General features: G+C 43.4%; 1 pseudogene; it reads right to left on the bottom strand.

The window, feature by feature from the left end:
* Nucleotides 1–24849, bottom strand: part of LOC110141118 (large ribosomal subunit protein eL32-like) — an 87713-nt pseudogene extending 62864 nt beyond the window's left edge.
* Between the last annotated feature and the right edge of the window lie 423 nt (nucleotides 24850–25272).

The following is a 25272-nucleotide window of genomic DNA, read 5'->3' as shown; positions in this document are numbered from 1 at the left end:
CCATCAATAAACAAATGGATAAAGAAGATATGATATGTATAAGCACATATATTACACACATATATGTGAATATATATGATATACATGCACATACATACACACATTATATATGTATGTATATACACAGTAGAATATTATTCAGCCATTAAAAAAGACATCTTGCCACTTGCAACAATAAGCATGGATCTAAACAGTATTAGGCTAAGTGAAAAGTCTCACAGAGAAGGCCAAATTCTGCATGATCTCACTTAAATGTGGAAACTAGCAAACAAAATAAAACAGTCATAAATACAGAGAACAAGCAGGTGGCTGCCAGAAAGGAAGGAGGACTGGAGGTGGTAGAAATAGGTGAAGGGGATTAAGAGGTACAAACCTCCAATTATATAATAAATAAGCCACCGGAATATAACATACAGAATGAGAAATACGGTCAATAATATTGCAATAACTTTGAGACAGACTAGACATTGTGATCATTTCATAATGTATATAAATGTCAGATCATTATGTACTATACCTGAAACTAACACAATATTGTATTTCAACTATATTTCAATTTTAAAAAAAGAATTTACCTTCACTATGAAAGATGGAATATATATACACACATATAAATATATACACATATATATGATATATATATGCACATATATAGACACATTATATATATGTATATACACAGTGGAATATTACTCAGCCATTATCATTTTATAATGTATGTAAATGTCAAATCATTATGTAGTATCCCTGAAACTAATACAATATTGTATTTCAACTATATTTTAATTAAAAAAAAAAAGAATTTACCTTCACTATGAAAGACAGAAAGATTAAGCTGATGTTCCAGGATAATGAGACAAGAAACATGATAACTATATATAACACATAAGCCTGGTCTGGGTCTGAACCAAAGGAAGTTGCTTTTTTTCTGTCTTACTTTAAAGGACATACTCAGTCAGTTCGGTTACTCAATTGAGTCCAGCTCTTTGCAACCCCATGGACTGCAGCACACCAGGCTTCAAATTTGAATAAAGTCTATAGGTTTAACAGTGTTGTCAGTTTAATCTTGATTTTAATAACTGTACTGTGGTTAAGTACATGCTTAGAATATTCACTAAAGTATTTAAGCATAAGAGGCATCTATTTGTCTTTCACTTAACTCTCAACTGGGTCAACAAAACATAGATATAGATGGGAGAGAGAGATGACAGCAAGCATGGTAAAAATGTTAACATTGGGGCAATCTTTATACTGTTCTTGAAACTTTTCTATAAATCTGAAATATTTCAAAATAAAGTTTTAAAAAAGACAGAAGGAAGGAAGGGAGGAAGGAAACTTGCCTTGTCTTCTACTCCTTCCTCACAAATGATGGTTCCATATTCTTCTGTTTGTTTAGTTGGTTTTATTCATTTACACAGTTTGATCTTGTCAGAGAAATCTGATATATCTTCAGAAGGAAATCGAGTTTTCACAAATACTCGAGACTAATTTAGCTAATAAACATCTCAATGTATTTCAAAAGCAAATATTTGATAGCAAGAGTGATTGACCTTACTAACAGGGCAGAAGATATAAGGAATTTAGACAAAGAAGGAAAAAGTCAGTAGTAGGACTGAAAACAAAAACCAAGTTTCCAAGCAGCTCGTTCAGTATGATTTTTTTAAGCCAAAATTTTGTGATGCAGCAGCTATTCTACAGTGGAAAATCGCCCCTGGGAAGAACAAGAGTTCATCAAAGGCAGAGGGTCAGAGTCCTCTGTCTGCTGTGGAGAGACACTGGTCATATTGCTATGCACCCCATAAATCACAAATAATAATATCCCGAGGCATTCTCTCCTGTATTAAAAGATAAGAACTCTGTTTTTGTTTCCAGAACCATTGCTCTCCTTCCCCACTTCACACAGCTCATGTAATTCAGAAGATAGACTTCATTCAAAGAATGAAAAATAGTTAAGTCTGAATCCCGGTGCCTCTCTTCATCATTCAGCAACTGCAGAACGTTATCTGGCTTGTAAGTACTCAGCTCCCTCTAACAAGATGAATTTCTTTCCTAAAACAGGTTTGTACTCAGGGCTTCACCACCAGCAATGTTAGCACCACTCTGAGAAAAAGATGCGTTGCTATAAGAAGCCTATATATGGGCTTTATAGATTGCAGGTAGACTTCATCTTTGGAGAAAAAGAGATACACAGTACTCATAAATAATGACTCTTCGCCAAAAAATGATAAGGAGGCATTCTCCATGAATTCTGGCAGAATCAGAGAGGCAGGCTCCAATGTCATCACCCAGCTGAAGATGGCTTCAGAGGTTTTCTGCAGGCAGCACTGTCTACACAGTCTACCCAAAGTGTAGTCCATACCCCAGCAGCTTCAGTGCCACCTGGAGCTTGTGAGCAACGCAGAATCTCAGGCCCCTCCATGGTCATGTTGAATCAGTATGTGCATTTTCACAAGAGCCACAGGATATTTGTATGCACGTTGGAGTCTGAGAAACACTGGACTAGAGGAAATTATGCAGTAGACAGTTTGAGCCTAGAAGCTAAAGGAAAACAACTGTGTCCACATGCACGTACACACACACACACACACACACACACACACACACTGCTCTGAGGCAAATGGGACCACAGAAGGACACCCCTGTTCTAGCCTGAACTACCCACAGGCTGGTACCCAGCGCTCTGCCATCTCTCATCCCTCCACCCCACCACCTCTCCCATGGGTCTTGGATCCACGACCCGCAGTCACCCTAAGTCACAGACAGTTGCTGAGAAGCCTCACACTCTGTTATCCCAGAAAGATGATCATATGATTATTATCTTTCATTCTATTAATGTGATGAACTACATTTACTGATTTGCATGTGTCAAAATCATCTTTGCATCACAAGGATGAACCCCTTTTGACTACGGGGTATATAAATCCCTTTAATGTGCTGTGAATACCATTTTGTTGAGAATTTTTGTGTCCATATTCCTCAGGGATATTGGCATGTAGTTTGCTTTTCTTACAACCCAATTGCTTTATTTTAGTTGTCTGGGAGACAAAAGGAAATAAATGGAGACAAGTCCACTTACTGAGTGACACCTATGTCCCAGGCCCTGTCCCTATGTCATCTGATTGCTTCTAACAACCATGCAAAGGGAACAGCATTAGCTCTAATTTACTAATTAAAAAACTGAAGCTTCGCCCTAGACTGCACAACAAGAAAATGTTTAAGTTGGGATCCCACTCTGGATTGCAAGTTCTATTCTTTCTCCTGTACCACAGTGACAAAGAAACTGAGATTTTTAATCTTATTTCTTAAAGGGAAAAAAGGGCCAGTTCTATATGACTCCACTTTCACAGGAGACTAGATTCTGTCCACGGCAGGATATCTGGTTTCAACAAGGCCAGAAATTGTTCAAGTTGTTATTGAAGATGGGGAGGAAATTTATGGAATGCGATGAAATCTTTGTCTGACCACCTTCTAAGCACCTGGAGAGGTCAACCAAGCCAAATACGTCCCCGAGCATGCATTTCCCTTAAAGCATTGACTTGAATGACGACATGAGGAAAAACCTACTTCCATAAGAAGGTACCCATTCCATTTAAACATTTCACCCTCAAATGGAGTCAAGCAGGTTTCAATTCTTTGTCAGAAGCCACACAGAATATTCCATACCCCTTTCTTCAACCACCCTTTAAGAACTGAAGACAAAAACCAGGACACACACAAAATAAGAATTTCTCTTCTGCCATTAAATACACTTGGTCTTTAATCTCTTCCTCAGATGACAGGATTTTCAATCCCTTTTCCATTCTGTTTCTGCCCCCAGGCACACATCACGCCCCGAATGAGCTCCCTTACCTAGCCCATCTCTCAATTATGGCCACCTTGTGGCTGAGGCAGAGTCACTTTCTCCCTTTTGTTTCACCCCATCTGTCTCTTTCCATCCTGATTTTACCCAGCCCCTCACACACAAGCTGATCCAAAATGTAATCCATCTACGAAGGGGCAATGCTGTGATAACTGCACAAATGCATTAACTCTCCAAAGTGTTTCACCAACCCACTCACCCACCTGCCTCCGAAGACTCCCGTTTTGAAGTGGCAATGTGATCAATCAAGTCAGTTTCGTGTTCCACAGCCCACACAGTACGGAGAAAAAATTAATGACACCGACTGTTCTTGCTAGAGAAGCAACTCAACTAGACAGCAGCCTTCATGACAACAGGAAAGGAGCTCTTCACTTTTAGTCATCCTGTAAGAAAAGAAAAAAATACATGTATATGGGGGCTGGGGGTACTTGGTGTATAGATGAAATAAAAAGCCATTTGCCCGAAGGCCACAGCAGGACTTACGCTCTACTGGCCTAGGTAAAAGCTAGGATTCCTCTTCTCACTCAGTACTTAAGCATTTCACAGACACCAAAGGCAATGAAGGCAGAGACTTGATTTAGAGTCTAAACTCAGCCCCTGTGGTTTGCAGATTGGGACTTCCAAAGCCACTCAATGGAAATGGATAGACTACAAGGACAGCAGAGTCCCCTCCTCGCCATCCATCATAGTCTCCCAGCGGCTCCGCTTCATTTCCTGCCCACCAGACCCAGGGAGCACAGACCCAGGCTGGCTACATTTCTCTGTCTCTCGTTCATTCTCTCTCTCTCATTCTTGCTCTTTCTCTCTCTCTCAGTCTCTACCTGCCCCTCATCCCTGTTTTAAGACAAGCCCAGAAGCCAGCCTCTTCACTGTAGAACTCACATCCACCCCTTGCAGGGGGAGAAGCATGACAGAGCCTCTCCATCCTCCTTATTTCTGTCTACCCAGACCTACTCAGATTTCCATACTCTTTCTTACACATTTGTTCTTAAATTAGATTTCCCATTACCAGCTTTATTTACATAGAAACAGCATAGAGTGGTTTGGGATTTGAATGTTCAAAAACTAACTAATTTGGATGTTTAGAGCAATGGTTTTCTAACCATCTCCAGCAGAGACCTGGGGCATCTCTGGAACCTTCTCAGTAGCCAAAGGAATAGACTCCCAGTGGGCTTTGGTCTCCTTCACCTTGCTCACATTCATACCCATGTGGGGATTTTCTTTGATAGGAATACTCTTCCACTAAAAAGGAGGGGGTAAAAGCAACATTAGTACAAGGAACCATATCCCTTCCCTCACTTATCACCCTATAAACCACAACACACACACACACACACAGGATGATGAGTACCTTCCTCACCATGAATGAGAAAGAGCTAAGGAAAGCCTTCAAGCTGGACACTAAAAAGCCACCAACAGGCAGAATGCTTCTGCTTCGGTGTCTCACAGTGCTCAGAATGCACAATACCAGACAACGCGGGATCACCCGGGGCCAGCTGTTCATTATTCAGATGTGAAAATGGAAACTCACGGAGGTTAATGGCTTTGCTTTATTAACTCAGAAGCGAAGTCACTACCACAATTTTTTCACATAGGAGACACTCTGTGTTGAAAGAATAAATGTTTACATAATGAATGTGTTACTATATACCCTACTCCTTCCAGAAAAGAGTCCAGGTAGTTTTCAAAGAGACATAAAAACCAAAAAAGAATGGTATTTAATAGGAATGAACAAAGAATGAGCGGCTGTGATTAGAGTTTTCCTTGTCTCAAATTCAAGCTCCAAAAATTTGCTCTTTGCTGTGACAACTACTCCAGATTTTGAAATTTTACATTCATTGCACTTTTCTAGGCTGTCCTAAATTTTGAGTGATGAACAATTTCCTACTGAGAACTTTAAATAACTAGTGAGATGCCAGTGAGGACTTGCAGGCAAGGAGGTATCTTCGCGGGCCATGTGTTATATTTAGGTGGATCCTGCCTGATTTCATGAAAATGTGTTTGCTCTTCTCTCAAGACCAGATGCTTTCTACTTGCATTTGCTAGAAGAAACAGGATCCGGTCGGGACAAAGAGCAGGCCCAGCCGAGGGCCTCACAGGCCACGTAGATTGACTGGACTTTCACGTGCAGGCCCCTTACAGGATGAGGCCACCATCTCATTTCTCCAAGGTTCACGCAGGGACCAGTGGCCACAGCATCCCCAGGGGCTTCGTTAGACATGCGGGATCTCTGATTCCTTCCCAGACCCATTGAACAGGAATCTGCATTTCTACAAGATGTCCAGGTGATCTGAAGTCACGTTCAAGTTTGAGAAATAGTGATCCATAGTATTCCTGGGCTCTTAGATGTGGACACAAGGCAGCCAGAGAATAAATACAGCCTGACCCGCACACCTGGATCGGCACACATCAATAAGAGATGGTTATTTTGTGGGGGGAGGCAGAGGGAAGCTGGTTTGAGTTTTGTTTGCTCTTAGAGCTTCTCTGCTGTCGTCCTTGTGGCTTGCCCTTCAGTGAAAATATCAAATGAAAGTCAAATGGGAAAAAGGTGCTTTTTTGAGCCAATTTGATTAGTCATACCTTGGCACACGCTGACAAAGGGATTCACCCCCAGGGGGTACCATTGTTCTTGAGGACTGACTTTGTTGGAGAGAAAACTTTTTGTTTCCAGAGGCGCAGGCTACACAGCACGGAGTGGAATAGAAATATGGCGATTATCCAGTTCATTTACTTGCTGTACACAGTCAGACAAACCAATCCAGGTAGTATGGGCTATAAAAAACATTGAGAGATGCCTGAATTATCTAGGTTCACTGCTAACATTGTTCCAAGGCACTGGATGTCAGCCAGACTTGCACATCAGTTTGTGCTTTTAAACATAGTACCAGGGGAACCTGTACCAGCAGACTTAGAAAGGAAGGGGCAGGCGGAGGTAACCCCTAGACCCAGGTGGCATCTGATGGGGGTGACATTAGGCTTGGCAGAGCTCCGGCTGCACTGTCTGCAAAGCACTTATCACATGGAAGGCAGGGCGGCCTGCCAAAATACAGACACCGGGACCAAGCAAAGGATAATTGCTATAAATCCCATACAGAGAGCGAAGACAGAGATGTCAGCAAAACACGTCTCCTGGCTGGATAGCAGCACACACAGGACTGCAGGGTAGAGTCGGACAAGAAAGGGAAGATCTTTGAAAAGGCCAAATTTGTTCAAAGCAGGTATGGCAGGCCGGCTGGAAGACATGTCAGTCAAGAACTAGACTCTCCGCTCTGAGGTATTTCTGTCACTTGGCCATGACAGCATCCCGAAACTAAATACAAAGAAAAATTACAACTCGATTTCCTCCAGGCCTGGTGTACACTGATTGCAATTTCGAAAGAGTCGAGATTAACAGAGTTTGTTCAGTCCCTCATAAGTGCAGGTCTCTTTTCAGTCTTACAAATGTGGTTATTTTGGTGGAGGAGGAGTTTAACCAAGGGCTCGCCACCCTTTTTTTTTTTTAACCATACCTTGAAACTTGCTGGATCTTAGTTCCCCGACCAGGGATTAGACCTGCACCCCCTGCAGTGGAAGCATGGAGTCCTAACCACTAGGGAGGCCCTGGGACCACCACCCTTAAAGGGTTCTTGTTTGGACTTTAGGGATCCTGAATTTCCTAAAATTGTATGAAAATATGTCTATGTATCTTTTTTCCCTGGGAGCAGAGACCATCACTTTCATCAGATCCTCTAAGAGATCCATGACCACAAGGTAAAGAATTACCACTAGCTGGATGAAGGAACTAAGACATATGGAATATTCTCTATGCAGCCTTGAACTTGGCAACATCATTTAATGTGCCCACAAACCCTAAGGTAAGTGGCATTATCCCCATTTTATAGCTAAGGGTGAGTAAGGCTAAAAGAGGATAAAGAAGCCTTACCAGGTAAACTCACACAATAACTGTGAGAACTGAAACATAAACTCAGACTTATCTAGTCCAAAATCCATGCTTTTCTATGCGAGTATGGGCTCCCCTGGTGGCTCAGCTGGTAAAGAGTCTGCCCACAATGTGGGAGACCTGGGTTCAATCCCTTGGGTTGGGAAGATCCCCTGGAGCAGGGCATGGCAACCCACTCCAGCATTCTTGCCTGGAGAATCCCCATGGAGAGAGGAGCCTGGCAGGCTGCAGTCCACAGGGTCACAATGAGTCGGACATGACTGAACTATTAACACAGAGGACACGCTTCTTAAGTGCTTTATGGGGATGGGACTGCTGGGTGAGGAGGATAAGAATTAGTGAAGGGGGACTTCCCTGGTGGTCCAGTGGTTAAGACTTTGCCTTCCAATGCAGGGGGTGCAGGTTCAATCCCTGCTCAGGGAACTAAGATACCACATGCCTCCAGGCCAAAAATCCAAAACATAAAAATCAGAAGCAATATTGTAACAAATTCAATAAAAAGCCTTTTAAAAAACTAACCCACAGCCAAAAAAAAAAAAAAAAGAGGAAGAAGAAGAATTAGTGAAGGAAGGCAGCAAGGAAAACCAATCTGACATTTTAGCTGGCTCTTGAAGAATGAGTTGAGCTGGAACATCTAGAAGTATCGGGTTGGCCAAAGAATTCACTCTGGTTTTCCATGAGCTAGTATAAAACCCAATCCTTTTGGCCAATAGAAGGAAAGAAATCCCTGGTGGAGGGGACAAGATAAGAGTCAGAGCAGTGAGAAGGGGTTAAATGTTGGGGGCAGGGGAGCGCCCTCCTTCCTAACAGATCAGGAGCTTCCTAAAGGCTCAAGAACCAAGGAACAGTCCCAGGACCAAGCGCCTGTAGGGGTTAAATATCTGGCTCCTTTAGTTTTAAATTTCCTGTTACCCAAACTGCAGCACAACCAGAGGATAACCCTCCCCACTGGAGTCCCTGCTACAAAGTCCAGGAGCTGCAGCTTAATGCCTGGCATCCATTCAAACAAGTGCATTTTGTTTATTTCTAACGTGTCTGAGCCCAGCGAGCAGGTTTACGGCAGGTCAGGAAGATGCCAAGAGCTTTACCAGGCCCACCAGAGTCCACGCAGAAGACACAGCCTCTCTGGAAGCAAAAGATCATCCGTTAAGTGTGTGGCTTTCATGCAGCTCCGTTCCCCCAAGATGCTCCTGTTTCAATATAAATAATATCCCGAGACTAAAATATTCCATGCGCACCCCCAACACATTTAATCAGGCTTTTGGATGCGCACTGACTCTACTGCGGGCTCCTGCTGCCTTCTGAAATGGAAAAGCCACTCATATTAGCATGGAATCCCAAGTAATTGAATTGTGGTTTTAAATTCTGTGATTAACAGATGGTACCGTCTTGTCCCAGTGTGCTGTCTCATCTCCCTACCCCTGGAGACACAACACACACCCCTTTGGATCATCCCCAGCAGCTATGCTTTCTTTAGCCCTGGTGTTATTTTAGCACTTAACTCTCTTTTATAAAGGGGCCATTTCACAAGTACTGTTAAGGCTCAGGTAACAACTCCTACCGAATCTTCTCACTAGCTTGTAAATGAATTTAAGTGTATCACAGCCCAAACCTCTTCAGGCTCCCTGGTTGGGAATTCTGGAGATTTTCTTCCCCAAAAGTGAATGTCAAAAAATATTAAAAGATAAAGGGACATGATTCATCTTGGTTCAGCAGATCATAAGTTCCTCGAGGGCAGGGAGAGTTTATTCAGCTGATTGATTTAATATTTATTGAGTCGTAACTAGCTTCATGGACCATAGAAAAATCTATTGATGCTCTTCATTACAAGAAAAAGTGTTTCTGTCTCTAGATAGGACCAAGAAGCATTCACTTTGATGCTTTCTTTCCTTTATACTGATTAACAAACTTGAAAGAACAGCTCCTGCTCTAAAAAATATATGAGTAGAAAATACTGCATTCTGTTGCATAAAACTGGAATAAAAGATTCTCCCTTTCTGAAATAGCTATGTGCTAGGAGACAGGGTGACTGCTGGAGAAGGGGGCAGAGGAATTCATCATCCCTGAAAACCTTTCACTTTCACAGCACACAACCTCAGAACTCCTGTATCGCTATGAGATCTCGAACTTAGTATTTTTTTTTAAACCATGGTTTCCACTGGAATGAATGGGCTGCACAAGGAAACTTAAAAATGTTTAAAGACATACCCAAAAAGCAGACAGACTTCTACCAGAGTCACTGTCGAGGCCAGGAAACATGTGCCCATAAATGCATTACTTACTCGAGCCTGCCAGCATATCACCTAAAAGTGCCATCTTTGTCAGGGAGGGGAACAGATACAGAAGAAAGGCTGGCTGCGGGTTTGCCCGCATCAATAAACAGCAGGACCATCTACCAGAACGGCACACCCCAGGGCTCCCGGATAATTGTCAGACCAACTTTTGGCAGCTCGTTATCAATGCAGTGTGGGTGCTGTTTTGTAAACACATCTAATTTGGTTTTAAATTTTAATCCATAAAGTCATTACTAAAGGACTCCAGGCTGCTGAAATGATGAACCAACTGCTTCCAAAGCAGACAGTAAGGCACCGGCGCCAGCCAGGGCTGTCTGTCCTGACTTCTTTGCCACCGGATTCACCTTGTCTCTCGTTTCCTTCACAGCAATGTGCACGGCCTCCCACTCACCGAAGATTTTCTGTTGCTACCCAGATCTTCTCTCTCCCTGTCTCTCTCTCTGCTCACGTCTGTCCGTATGTGTATCTGTCTTTCTCTGTCTCTCAGTCTCTGTCTTTCAGACAGACACACACACACATATATACACACCTATACACAAATTTTTCTCTCTTTCTGACTCAGTATACCAATCACTGCCTCCTCCGCTCTTCCAATTTAATCTACTTCTCTAACATAAAAATTGTTCTTTAACAAAAAGATCAATTTGAAGGAAAGAAACTGTCTTAAAGAGGTAATGGCAGGGAACATAGCTGACTGACAGATGGACTGACCATCCAAATGGGCCACCAGCATCTCAGATATTGCCCTCTGAGGATTGGTTCTCATGGGTACTTACCCACAAGAGGAGAGGGTTTTTTCAATGTAAAGATCAAACAGTGAGTCTTTCAAAACATGGTGTATGATACAATCTGGTTTCTCTAACAAATTATGTATCAAACCTGGTTTTTAGGAACTGATGGATTTTAACCTGTCATGTTCACCCTTCATAACAACCTTGTGAGGATGGTATTAAAGCACTTCTCCCCTGTTTCACGGGAGACTGGAGCACATAGAGGTCAAGTAACTTGCCCCAAGTCACACAACTAGAAAGTGACTGTCAGGATTTCCACCCAGATAATTTGTCTCCAGAGTCTGCTTTTAACCACTACTCTCTGCTGCTTCTTATTTGAATGACTGCATTTTTATCTAATTAACAGAGAGGAAATTTTGCAGTCACTTTTTATGCATTCTATCTACCATTAGATTTTTCTCTCATTACTTTTCTCTATCAAAGAAAAGAGATGACTGATTTACCTAGTGGCTAATTATTACCCTATTTACCCTATTAAATCAATATTTACTCTATTGTACAAATCAGTAATTGCTCAAAACTCCTGTTCATGACTCCCCACCATTAACTAGAGATATTCTAGTAAACATTTCACCTTCCTTCACCTCACTCGTTTTGACAGTCCATATACCTAACCATGGGGCTTCCCTAGTGGTTCAGATGGTACAGAATATGCCTGCAATGCAGGAGACCCAGGTTCAATTCCTGGGTCAGGAAGATTCCCTGGAGAAGGGAATGGCTACCCACTCCAGTATTCTTGCCTGGAGAACTCCATGTTCAGAGGAGCCTGGCGGGCTATAGTCCTTGAGGTCACGAAGAGTCGGACACAACTGAGCGACTAACACACATACACACACACCTAACCATATCCAAATCCCTTTCTGAAAAGCAGCCTATTAAAGAACCATTTGCAAGGACTTCGCTCCACTGCTCAGTGAGGGTTAACAGCATGTGAGAGCCTCCAAGCAAATATTGCCCTGGAGACCCAACACTCAGGCCAGGCAGCTCCCCTGGAGAAGAATCCGTGTTGATCTAGAAATTCTTCACGTGCTGTGCTGACCTGTAATAGCCTACCTCACTTCCTCGAATTCAAAGTGGGCAAAATAAACTCCCCACCATTTGGGAAAGCCGGGAGACAGAATACATTCTTTTCTCCAATCATATTTTCAGGGCTTTCCTGGTGACTCAGTGGTCAAGAATCCGTCTGCCAATGTAGGCGACGTGGGCTCGATCTCCGATCCGGGAAGATCCCACATGCCTCTGAGCAACCAAGCCCATGCGCCACAACTACTGCGCCTGTGCTCTGGAGCCCAAGAAATGCAACTACTGAAGCCCGTGTCCCCAGAGCCCGTGCTCCCAGCAACAGAAGTCACTGCAGTAAGCGGCCCACACACCGCAAGGAAGAGTGATCCCCGCTCGCCACAACGAGAGAAAAGACCGCGCCTTAATGAAGGCCTCGCGCAGCCAAGAGCAGATAAGCAAATAAAATTATAAATAACAATGTTTTATGTTCTGCAGGACTGGTGTATTTAGTGCCGTTTTTCCAAAGTATGCTTCGTTTTAGGATCTGAAAACCCAAAGGCCCACAGCATTTTTTTTCTTCTTCTTCTCTTTCAAATTTGGATGGTTCTGCTTTTCATTTAAGGTGCAGTTTAGAAAGAAGCAGCCTGTGAAACCAATTAACTAATTGGAAATCACTTAATGACTGTGGCAGCATTTCGGATTTCTGGCATGGGTTCACAGCAGTCAAGAGAAATTGCTTTCCAATATTATGATAAGGTAAGCTGTGGAGGTCTCACCAGGGGTGACTGAAGGCTGCTGTGAGCAACAATCAGCTCTAATCTGCCCACCAAAATAATGGAGACATTATAACATGGAATCCAGTGATTGGAAAGTAAGCACGGCATAAAATTCCAAAGATACACGGAGATCTGCTGAGAAGAAATGTGTAGCTGTAGTTCCTGGCTATGATGTTTGAGAGCTTCCGATCTTCACGCAGACATTATGTGTTTGAAATGGCTCTCAGAGAGACAGCCAGACATGTGGGGAACGAGAGGTGACATGAGGAAAGGAAAAAAAAAAAAATAAGAGTAAATGTTCACCCTAGCACAATTGTCCAACTAATTGTTTTAGTATGAAGAGAATCATTGTTCACATTAAGGGAATAATCCAGTTAATTGCTCAAGAGTTAACAGAGCCAGAGAAAATAAATTACCCCAAACACAATATTTTATCCATTTGCCATTTGCTTGTTCCAAGATAGTGAGTTCTCTTAGCATATATCTAAATAGCAGAGTTCATGAGAACCAATATCATCAGTGTCAAAAACAGTATCAGCCATCTCTAAAAGTATATCTATTTACTTTCCCCTCTGTTTTGAAAGAAAAGCACAGGCATACTCATAGGCCTAGGTGATTTAAAACTGCTTTGAGGTGGACCACTGGTTTCACGTGTCCTGGGCCTCAGAATTGTTTTGTGAGTACGGTAAATCTCTTCACCTCTCTTTCCCCTAGTTTACTCACCTGTAAAATGGCCTGACACCTATTCAAAGAAACAGGTATTCAAATGATGGGTGAATTCTGCAAACACAGAGCCAGGCTGCTGTAAATTCTTCCAGCAATAACAAACGTTCACTTTTTCTCTCACACAGATACCATGAGTTTGGACAACAAAGACTCTTGTCCCTGCCATATTCACTGTTGTTTTCATCTACAACAGAAATTCTCTACACATGCTTGTCACTCCACTGCCAGCATGGAGGCATCGCCCAGACCCCGGCTTTATTAACTCAGTAATAATGACCCACTGGGTAGTGACTTAGATGCATGCTTTGTACCTAGCCAGGACCCAAAGGAAGGAAGATGTTCTCTTTACAGGCAGCAGCATGAAGAAAGACACTGCCACTCAGACAAATCACTGTGACAACCATTAGCCTGCCAGACAGCAGGACCAGGTTAGCCCTGTTCTCACACCTGCTGGGACATCACACGCTCATTCAAAGCACACTCCACTTTGTAGAGTCTCATCCCTGGAGGTTCTTCAGCCACAAAATCCCCAGGGCAAGAAGTGCAACATTAAGACTTTATAATAAACTGATGATTATTGTCACCCTGCTTATTTAACTTATATGCAGAATACATCATGAGAAATGCCAGGCTGGGTGAAGCACAAGCTGGAATCAAGATTGCCGGGAGAAATATCAATAACCTCAGATACGCAGATGACACCACCCTTACAGCAGAAAGCAAAGAAGAACTAAAGAGCCTCTTGATGAAAGTGAAAGAGGAGAGTGAAAAAGTTGGCTTAAAGCTCAACATTCAGAAAACTAAGATCATGGCATCTGGTCCCATCACTTCATGGCAAATAGATGGGGAAACAATGGAAACAGTGACAGACTGTATTTTCTTGGGCTCCAAAATCACTGCAGATGGTGACTGCAGTCATGAAATTAAAAGATGCTTGCTCCTTGGAAGAAAAGTTATGACCAACCTAGACAGCATATTAAAAAACAGAGACATTACTTTGCCAACAAAGGTCTGTCTAGTCAAAGCTATGGTTTTTCCAGTAGTCATGTATGGATGTGAGAGTTGGACTATAAAGAAAGCAGAGCACTGAAGAACTGATGCTTTTGAACTGTGGTGTTGGAGAAGACTCTTGAGAGTCCCTTGGACTGCAAGGAGATCCAACCAATCCATCCTAAAGGAAATCAGACCTGAATATTCATTGGAAGAACTGATGCTGAAGCTGAAACTCCAATACTTTGGCCACCTGATGCAAAGAACTGACTCATTGGAAGAGACCCTGATGCTGGGAAAGACTGAAGGCAGGAGAGAAGGGGATAACAGAGGATGAGATGGTTGGATGGCATCAACGACTGGATGGACATGATCATTTGACTAAACTCCAGGAGTTGGTGATAGACAGGGAAGCCTGGCATGGGGTTGCAAAGAGTCGGACATGACTAAGCGACTGAATTGAAAACTGATGATTCTTCCTTTAAAACAATGCTTCAAAAACAACAACAACAAAAAACAGTGCTTCATTCTGACCTAGGGGGAAATTTGCTTAGCTTATTGCCTTTCTTAGGATTTCATTTCTAATCTGCATTCTAGAAAATGACATCCTACTAATACCAAGATTATATCAAGACAATAGGGCTGATAAACTAATGTTAATCACCAGTGAAGATAATAAGTAAAACAGATCAAGGAATGTAAGGATATACCAGGGAAGCCACTGCACCAAGCATTTCCTGGATGTGAGAGGATCTCATGAAATAAGAGGGAAACATCTTCATCTTCATAAGAAAAGAAAAACCTGCAAAATATTAAAGGAGAGAAACCCTGCACATGAACCTTTCAGATTGACTCAGAACATTTTCCAAGAGGAGGAACCTGGAGAAAAACATGTGATGCGGTTGATAGCATTCCGAAGCTTCTCTGTCCCACTTACAGAACGTTGCTCACTGACCCAAAGGTGAGGCTCTACCCACAAAGACAGGCTGAATGCCAACTTGAACAGCCTCATTTGCAAAGCTCGGCACTCTGGAGCTTAAATGTCCCCGCTTAACAAATGGTGAGCAATTTAGTCCACCACGTGTAGGCAAGACCAAGGCCAAAGTCTAACAATAGCTCCCCTCTCTCTGAGTCCTTGAATTAGCGAATGCTATTACAAAAAGAAAATATACTTTTATCTAGGTTGTTCCTTTTTCCCTTGACTGTCTTCTGTGGCTTTGCCTATAAGCTCACAGTTTGTAGTTAAATTGGACAATTACTGGGCGAGAAGTGAATAATTAATGAACAGTCACTGTAGATGTTTGGGAAACTGTGACCCAATCATCGAACAAATAGCTGAACCACTGAAATAAATGACTTGTTCCACTCATTACCTGATCGGCATTTGTTTAGAGGTTCCTAGGTGCCCTATCAAAATTCTAATCAGTTCTATTTAAATTACTTTTTTTGCACTGCATTGTTATAAATGCTAATTTATGCCTAGAATGGAACAGCTTTATTTTGTACCTCCTGAAGAAACAGATGAATAAAAACATACTTCTACAGGGCATAAAAGATTATCAAGGGTCCAACAACTATTGGATTTTGCACTTGCCAAAACACATCCTGAAACTCAGAGCTGAAGCTTTAGGAGACAATAAGGACATTCGGATCCTCCCACCACAAAGCTGTCCCCGCTATGAGGCAGAGGATTGTCACAGGAACATTTGCAACCACGACCAGGGATTTCCTGCCACTGGGGACGAGAGCCGCTTTCAGGGTGAGGAGTGAAAAGAAGGGGACATTGCACTGCCTGAGAATACTGATCCCCCACATCTTAAAAGCAGATGGTTATTTCAGCATCTCTGGGTAACTTCCTCGAAGCGAGAAGAATGTCTCCAAACCTGGTAGCCCATCTGCTTTTTAAAAGATGTCCATCTCCACCAGCTCTCAGGAGGTGGCTGAGTTATCATAGCAAATGGTAACTGCACATCTTTTACAATTAGTTTGGCCTCCCGACCTTAGTACAAAGTGCCACTCTACGCAGTGAGAAATGCTCCAGCCAAGAGAGACGGAAGCTCAGTTTTTTTCAAGGGAACACTGAAACCACCTGCCCTGGCTGGGCAAGAGAGGAGCCACTTGCATGAATTATTGCTGCAGGAAGCTAACACGCTACCACCAGTGGGGAAGAATTCGGGAAAGGTCAAGAGGAGAGAGGAGCCGCCAGCCCACATGCCCTACCAACCTCCCAGATTCTTTCTCGCTGGCCTCCATCTTGGTGGAGCAATGTGTACCCCACCAGGAAGGACCCTGAGTCAGGATGACTGGCCAGAGACAACCTGGAAGCTAACCCCATCACCATAAAACCTAAGACTGTGAGCCACGTGGCAGAGCAGTCCTCCTGGATTCCCTTATCTCCTGCTCTCCACCCGGGCACCCCTTCTTGCTTTGTCAGCACATGTCTCCTCGGACAATTCATTTCTGAGTGTGAGATAAGAGACCACTCTCGGGCCCTGGAAGGGGGCCCCCCCACCACCCACCCACCCCGCAACAGTTTTACACTGACATAGAAGCCAGGCCAACTTGTGGCCTACAGGTGACCAGATGGGCCCCAAGTCATTTGGGATATAGAAGACCTCAGAAGAGAAAGGAGATTAACAGTGGTGCTCTAGAAATAGCTAGAAATCTAATGAGACCAAAACAGTCCTACTTGTAAAACTACTTTGTTTTGCTGCGGGCTTATGGGATCTTAGTTCTTCGAGCAGGGATTGAACCCCGGCCCCCAGCAATGGAGGTGCAGAGTCCTAGCCACTGGACTGCCAGGAAAGTCCCTTGTAAAACTACCTTGATAAATAACACAACGCTCCTCACCCACTCCAGGCCAGGAGGCTGCTGGAAGTCAGGGAGCCTGCCAGTTGCCCCGCTGGGAGTGGGAGGCATCAAATTCAGAATTCACTGCTAGAAGTTTTTCATAAGCTGAGGAATTACCTTGAGAGGATTGAATTTCCAAGTGCAAGTCAGCAGCTGCTGGGGAGGCTGAGACCACCTCAATCATCCTGAACCACGAGTCTCTGGCGGAGAGGGGGTGAGGCGAGGCGGGATCAGCCCGGCTTAGGGCTGCCTGGCCGGGTGTGGAAAACACAGGTTCACACAAGCATTTAACCTCTTTTAAGCAGTGCAATGTGGCTGAGGCTTAAAACAAGGCTGGAACATTTTCTCGCTTATTATCACCTTGATAACCTCTTCTTGTAGCTGAAGGAGTGTGGTGGGGAGGCGGGGGCCGCCGGAGGCGGGGAGGAGAGATCGCTGGGAGAGGAGGGGGCGGGATCAGGCACCAAAACCAGCTGCTGTTTTCTTGTTTTCTGAAAACAGTTGGCAAAAGGTGAAGGAAATTTGCTTTCTAAATATTTCTCCTTTTAAACAGAAACGGTATTTTCCTGATCGCACCGGTTAATCACTTAATGGGGACAGGAAGAAGAGAATAGCTTTTGTTCATCTTCCGTGAAATCTATCCATTAGCTTGAAAGCAAGATTTGTCTAGGAAATACCGACATAAGGGTGGCGTTTCTAAGAGAACTAAGGGCGGGGGAGTGGGAGAAGTGAGGCAGAGCAGGAACACGTGTGTTTGAGATCACTGTTGGGGAGATGTCATCACCTGGGACAGAGTGGCCGCAAAGATTTGCTGGTGGGCGTGGTCCAGCATGCCTCCCGCTCCAGGATGAGATCAATCCTAAATGGAGTCTTTTTAGGGAAATTAAGTTGCACAGTGATGTTTCTCAATCTTGTTTAAGATTGAGATCAATATTTGAGATCAATTATTGAGATCAATAATAATTGATCAAATTATTTCTGATTTTCATAAGAATCTCTCATCCTCCTTTAAAGTGCTTTGAACTAATCACCAGTCAAAGCTATAAGACAGGGACTTCCCTGGCAGTCCAGTGGTTAAGACACGACAGTTCCACTGCAGGGAGCGTGGATTTAGGCTCTGATTAGGAAACTAAGATCCCACAGGCGCTGCAGGGAGGCCAAAATGTAGAGGGGGAAAGCAGAGTTTCCTGGGTAGCATTAGTGGTAAAGAGCCCGCCTGCCAATGAAGGAGACCTAAGAGTATTAGGTTGTATCCCCAGGTCGGGAAGATTCATTCCCTGGAGGAGGGCATGGCAACCCACTCCAGTGTTCTTGCCTGGAGAACCCCATGGACAGAGGAGCCTGCAGGGTTATGGTCCATGGGGTCACAAAGAGTGGGCCAGGTCTGAGCAACTTAACATGCCTGTAGGAGAACAAGCTTGTGAAAAAGCCGTCCCTACCACCAGATGATTCTACAGTCCACTTGCCATGCTCCTGCCTCAGAATCTGAGCCCTAGACGCTATTTCTGGCCAAATCCTTGTTATCACTTACATCTGAGTTATAGAATTTCAATTTTCCAATCTGAAAAAAAGAAAATTAAGTCACTAAGGGAATGCATTCTGTCTATTTATTCCTAAATTTTCACAGATGGTGATACTTGATCACCACTGTGATTATCTTCTTATTTTCATTGCAGGAATTTAACATTAACTGAATGGCCACAATTTTCCTGCCTCTATCCAGGATAAATGATACGGGAGTTTCATAAAATCATCGCTACCATTGACTCCAGGCCAATAATTTGGCTTTTTATTTTCAAAGGTGATGTCCTCCATCAAAATGTTCCTCGTATCAGAAATATGGGCCAAGAGGTCAAATGAGAAGATATATTCCATCTGTGAGGTGATTCACCTTTTTAACATATCAGTTAAGTCTCCATCCATATCAGTTATAAAAATATTGAATAAATCCAAAGGTGGAGAGTCCTGTGACATGTCACTGGAGACCTCATTCCAGATTAAAATCAGTAATTAATCAATATTACATGTATCTTATTGTTCAGCATTTTTATCAATTACTTAAAAGATGAAATAGAAGTATATATTAAACTTGAACATGGCACAAAGCTGGGACAGTTACTATTTCAGATCCCACATGACTCAAAAATCCTTGTCAATCTGGAGCAGTGGGGGAAATTTAATGTGAGATATCACAGGAATAAAGGTAGCCCTGCACTGAGGTTCAAAAAGCCATTTTAGGTATTAATACATTTTACCAGCAATTATATGAAAAATCAGTGGGGCTCTTACTTTGCTATAAGCCAATGTAAGCCAGTGGGATATGGCTGCCCCAAAATGCCAATTATATTTTAGATGACATTAATAGGCATTTAGTCCAAAACAAGAGAAGTATATAGTTCTTTTGTTTAGTGGTCAAACATCACAGCGTGAGGGGAAAAAAGTTAATACAGTCTCTTTCACCAGCTATGTGAATTTGAACAAGCCATGTGATTTAAGTCCTAATGTTCTCATTTGAAAGTGGAAATAATAATAGCTGACAGTATGGCAGAAACCAACGTAATATTGTAAAACAATGATCCTTCAATTAAAAATAAAGTCTTTAAAAAATAATAGTTGAGAAACATACTATCGTTCCATGAAAACACTATAAAATCAAATTAGAGTTTCCGTGAAAGTGTTTTGAAAATGATAATGCCTCATTACACTGGAAGTCTACTGTTTGTTATCCCAAACCATCCACCTCTTTCCAATAGATGTAACCCAGCTCTCCTTTGGGGAACCCCGCCTTTACCATTCTTGCTGTGTAGTGGGCCCTAATTTGCTGAGGCCCCAGGAACTGGTTTAGAAATGGGCACGTAGCCTGGTCAGGGCCAAGGAGACTGTGCTATAACTTTTGACCAAAAAAGCAGCTCTTTTTCCTTTGCTGTATTTGGGCATATAAGAAAGTAAGTCTTAGATTGCATCCTACCACCAGGAAGAAGTCCAGCTGAAGGTAAAGCTGATACACAAGGAAGGAAGAAGTGAAAGAGACAAGAAACGAATACCCTCGTGGGACACTCTGCGTCAGACCCTTCCCCGAGATGAAGCCAGCATTCCTCTGGATCACGCTATATTCTGAGTCCATATATTCCATTTTTAAAGTCAGTTTGAGCAAGGTGTTTCTGTCACTTGCAACAAGAAGAGTCCTATGATTGTGCATTCGTTTAAATGTCTTGAAAAACCTAGTTATTCAGATATATGGAAAAAAATTAATGGGAGAGTTTTCAAATGGAGATGTGTATATATTTTCATCCTAAAGGAAATCAATCCTAAATATTCATTGGAAGGACTGATGCTGAAGCTGAAGCTCCAATACTTTGGCCACCTGATGCGAAGAACTGACTCATTTGAAAAGACCCTGATGCTGGAAAAGATTGAAGGCAGGAGTAGAAGGGGATGACAGAGGATGAGATGGTTGGATGGCATCACTGACTCAATGGACGTGAGTTTGAGTAAACTCCGGGAGTTGGTGATGGACAGGGAGGCCTGGCATGCTGCAGTCCATGAGGTCGCAAAGAGTTGGACACAGCTGAGTGACTGAACTGAACTGAACTGATGTATTTCCAACAAAAATAAAGTCTATGTTTAGATTGTGTTAGACCATTAAGGTTTTTAAGAGTCTTTTGTGAGATTGTTATATTGCTATGCTAGATTGTGCTTCCCAGTACAAGCAAAACTTCATTATGGAAGTTTTGTGCCTTGGGTCCTAAGCCTTATATAAGGAACTACATGAAAATTTTGCTCTAAAACAGAATTCTTTAGCATTCTGGCTCTGGAAAAGCCAATTTTCCAGCCTACCCCATCTTGTCTTCCTGCTGAGCTAATAGCCAGATCTCCAACTAAAACAGCAGTGCCCATCTCTGATTAATGGGACCTTTCTCCCCACCTTCTTTAATGGCTTCCTCCCATTGTGATTTCAATCAGAACATTGCTGGGAATCCCTCCTGGTGCCTCTCCAGGACCACTTCTATTGCCATCTTTTGTATACTCCTCCTCAAGAAGAGAAAAGTCAAAGAAATGTCTCCACACTCCAAAGCTGAAATCAATGTGGAAGGTGAACAAACGATAGCATTTTTCTAGCTGAAAGGGGCTTATAGCCATCAGCTGGTACAAGGATCAGCCACGGGCTAAATCCAACCCACCTGATTTTTATTTACAAGTGTAATTACAAATAAAACTTTATTTGAATACAGCATGCCTATTTGTTACATATTGTCTATGGCACTTTCTTGCTACAAAGGCAGCACTGAGTAGTCAAAGACTGCAAGACCCCAAAAGACTAAAATATTTACAATCCAGCCCTTTATAAGAAAAGCTTGCCAACTTCTTATCTAGTCCAGTCACTTACTTTTTAAAAAGAAGCTTAGGTTGAGAATTCCCTGGTGGTCCAGTGGTTAGGACTTAGTGCTCTCACTGCCAGGGTCCCACGTTTGATCCCTGGTTGGAGAACTAAGATCCCACAAACCACGCAACACAATCAAAAACAGAAAAAAACCCGCAGCCTGTAAAGGCTAGTGAATAGAACATGAGAGACCAAATCCAGATTTGTTCCACGTGGTGGTGTTTTCATACCCCAGTCTTATCCATCTGCTAGGTGACAGGTGCCTTATAGGCAGGCATTGAGCCTCCTGTCTCTGTGGTATCACAATGGAGGCTGAATATTGAAGTCATCATGAAAGCTAGGAAAGGGATTGAGAAAATAAGGGATTCCTTCAGAGATTTCTCTTCTGTGGAACCCATCTCCCTCCTGTCTCCACAGCCTCCAAGTATCTGTAGCCACAAATCTGTTCTTCTCCCACTGGACATTGAGCTACTCTCTGTAAGACCATCTTGGAAATGACATAATAGTATCCACACCCCAGAAATGAGCCAAAGTGTGCAAAGCAGGTAGCACTGTGCTTGGTGCGTGTTAAACTCTCAAAGAATAACAGTGTAGCGTCATCAACATCAAAAATCGGAGGCGTCCTGAGATCTGCCTGGGTATTGGATAAAATGTTATTACTGAGCTGGCGATTTCTTTTAGATCCCTCTACAGGTAAAGTGAAACATACAAGAAGGTGGGATTCCGACACTCAATTTCTGCAAACAGTTGAATCCACATTGAATTGCCACCACCCAAGGAAGTCAGCACTAGTCAGGGGCCATTCTCCCAGGTCTCAGCAGGACCTGTGGCCCTGGAAGGAGAAAGAAGGTCCCTTTCCTGAGGCTAAGGCATCTTACCATGGTGTGCTCAGTCATTCAGTAGAGTCCAACTCTTTGTGACCCCATGGTCTGTAGCCCGCCAGGCTCCCCTGTCCATGGGCTTCTCCTTCCATGGGCTTCTCCAGAAAAGAATACTGGAGTGGGTTGCCATTCCCTTCTCCAGGGGATCTTTCTGACCCAGGGATTGAACCCACATCTCTTGCATTGGCAGGTGGATTCTTTACCCCTAGCACCACCTAGGAAGCCCAAGGCATTACAAATGTCAAGACATAAACTAAGGAAAGACTTAGAAGCATATCAAACAGCATTTGTATAGTACAGACCCAACTGTGGCCAAGGACATTTGTCCTGATCCTCCGCACAGTGAGAATGGTCTCACCTGATACCAAGGGCTCCTGTCGGACCACACAGGTCGCTGCCTAATCTAACTCTTCTTTTAGATTCTCAGTCAATAGGAATTTGTTGTCACTGTTCTACAACATACTTTAACTGTGGGCAAAATATCCTCATCATTAATTCCATCCTTTTGCCAAAGAATTATGCTCATGTTGTTATTTTGTATTTTGACAGTGCCTATCTGGAGAAGGAAATGGAAACCCACTCCAGTACTCTTGCCTGGAAAATCCCATGGACGGAGGAGCCTGGGAGGCTGCAGTCCATGGGGTTGCAAAGAGTTGGACACGACTGAGCGACTTCACTTTCAACAGGGATGTTAGGGATGGGAAAGGCTGAGGGCAGGAGGAGAAGGGCGCAACAGAGGATGAGACGGTTGGATGGCATCACCAACTCGATGGACATGAGTTGGAGCAAACTGGGAGATAGTGAAGGACAGGCGAGCCTGGCGTGCTGCAGTCCATGGGGTCACAAAGAGGCCGACACAACTAAGCAACTGAACAAAAACGACAAAACCGGGATGGCAGAAAGAAAAATCAACCTCGTGCCAGAGGAAACAGCCAAGTATCCGTCCAGGTCTCCCTCCTCTTTCTGGTCTAAGAGGGCAGATGGCAATCCCCCTTTAGATCAATACCCCTTTAGAACCTAACAGGCACATGACAACAAGGGGGTCTACAACCTCCCTTCTCCAATTGCTTTTTGTGATGCTAATCACAAGGAATAAAAACTGTTCAGGGTTGCTTAGCCCATATAGGGAAACAAATGCGGTGTGGGGCCCTCTGTAATGTACCCTTGGCAGCCAGAAAACAGGACCAGGGCTAATAACTAGTAAACTCCCATATTAAGAGGGCTTTTCCTACCCCAGTCCCCACCCCTGCTGCTGCCATCTGTGTGTGACTTTTTGCTCTATAAGAATTCAAACTGGGTAGGGGGCTGTGATTTTTTTAAAAATCTCTTAGTAGCATCTCTACCCAGAACTAGCCTCATCACAATTACCCTCACCAGACGAGGCAACCTCACATTGAGAATGGATATGGTTTGCAGCCAGCACCAAATGTTTCCCCTTCTGCCTTTTTTGTCTTCCCTATCGATCAGAACATGTGAAACTCCCAAATGAAGAGTAAACACACAGCCCAGGTTCCTTTCATCTCCTAACATATGTCATGAAGGGGAAAAGAAAAAAAAACCCTATTCCCAGCTTCAATCAGCCATTCGTTCTCTGCGACTTGAACCTGAGACTGAGCGGGATGCGTGGGGGAATTGTGGAGGAGGGCGGCTGTAGGCTGACTCCTTGCAAGATAATAGGAATTCGCCGCATACCTGAGTCTTGGAGTCATTATCTCCCCTGCGAGCACTTCTGTATTTATATATAATGAGATCATTACCAGGCAGCTATTCCAATTTTATTCAGACTTTAATATTTCTTGAAGAAAAAAAAATAGCATACAAAAGGGTTTGTGATGCCAACTCAATCAGACGTGCTGTTGATGGAGAATTATTCAAGTGCAAGCCAGAACGGGAAAAAAATCATTTCAGAGAGGTTTCTGTCAAAGCCAGGTTCGCCTGTGATGATGTTTCCAGTGAATGTGCTGAAGTGTCCAGAGGTGAGGAAGGAAAATAACAACTAACAGAAGACGGGGCTGTGGACAGGATTAAAAACCAGGAGTGTTCCAGCCTAAGCGTTCAAGCAGGCGGGGCAAGGCGTCCTGCCTAGCCGGCTCCCACCCTGGCATTGGTGGGTAATTAGACCAAGGAAGCAGGTACCCTCAGCCCGCTTGCCCAGTTTGACAGGAGCAATCGGGTGTTAGGAATTAACCCTTGTGTGGCCTCGTCTCCTTTTGTGATTGAACACAGGTAGGCAAGGTAGGCGAGACAAGTCCTTTCTCCTTTCACAAGCAGCTTTACTTTAAAGAAGGGACTGTCTCACCATCCCGGTACCCTCTTCAGGAAAGAGAACTGGCAGGATTTGCTTCCTCTGTGTCCCCATTCAGACGCAACGGCTAGACTTGCAGGGCCCCCGCTAATCAAATATCCTGGCTGAGGTTTCATAAACCATCCTCTGTTTTCAGCAAATGAGAAAATCAAATGAAAGAAATCAAATACGGAAACCGAACAAAAAGGCCTCTCTCTTTGATAATCCAGATGGCCCCTCAGGATCAGTCTAAGCCTTGGGTGACAATTACGAAAACTGTTCATCACTGCCCAGCACTCTTAGAAACACACTCTGCTAATATGATCTCTCTGGATGTTTGAACTTTGGATAAACATTAACTTACGTCTTCATGTCTAGCATCTACAGTTTATCCTGAGATTATAAATATAAAAGGAGGATCATCTTAGCTCTCAGTCCTGAATTGCAGATGAGAGTTAGCAGGGAAAGCAGGAATGAAGGCTTGTCATCAGGATCAAC

Source organism: Odocoileus virginianus, chromosome 12, assembly GCF_023699985.2.
Source record: "Odocoileus virginianus isolate 20LAN1187 ecotype Illinois chromosome 12, Ovbor_1.2, whole genome shotgun sequence".
Taxonomy (NCBI): Eukaryota; Metazoa; Chordata; class Mammalia; order Artiodactyla; family Cervidae; genus Odocoileus; species Odocoileus virginianus.
This window is presented reverse-complemented; position numbering and strand designations above follow the sequence as displayed.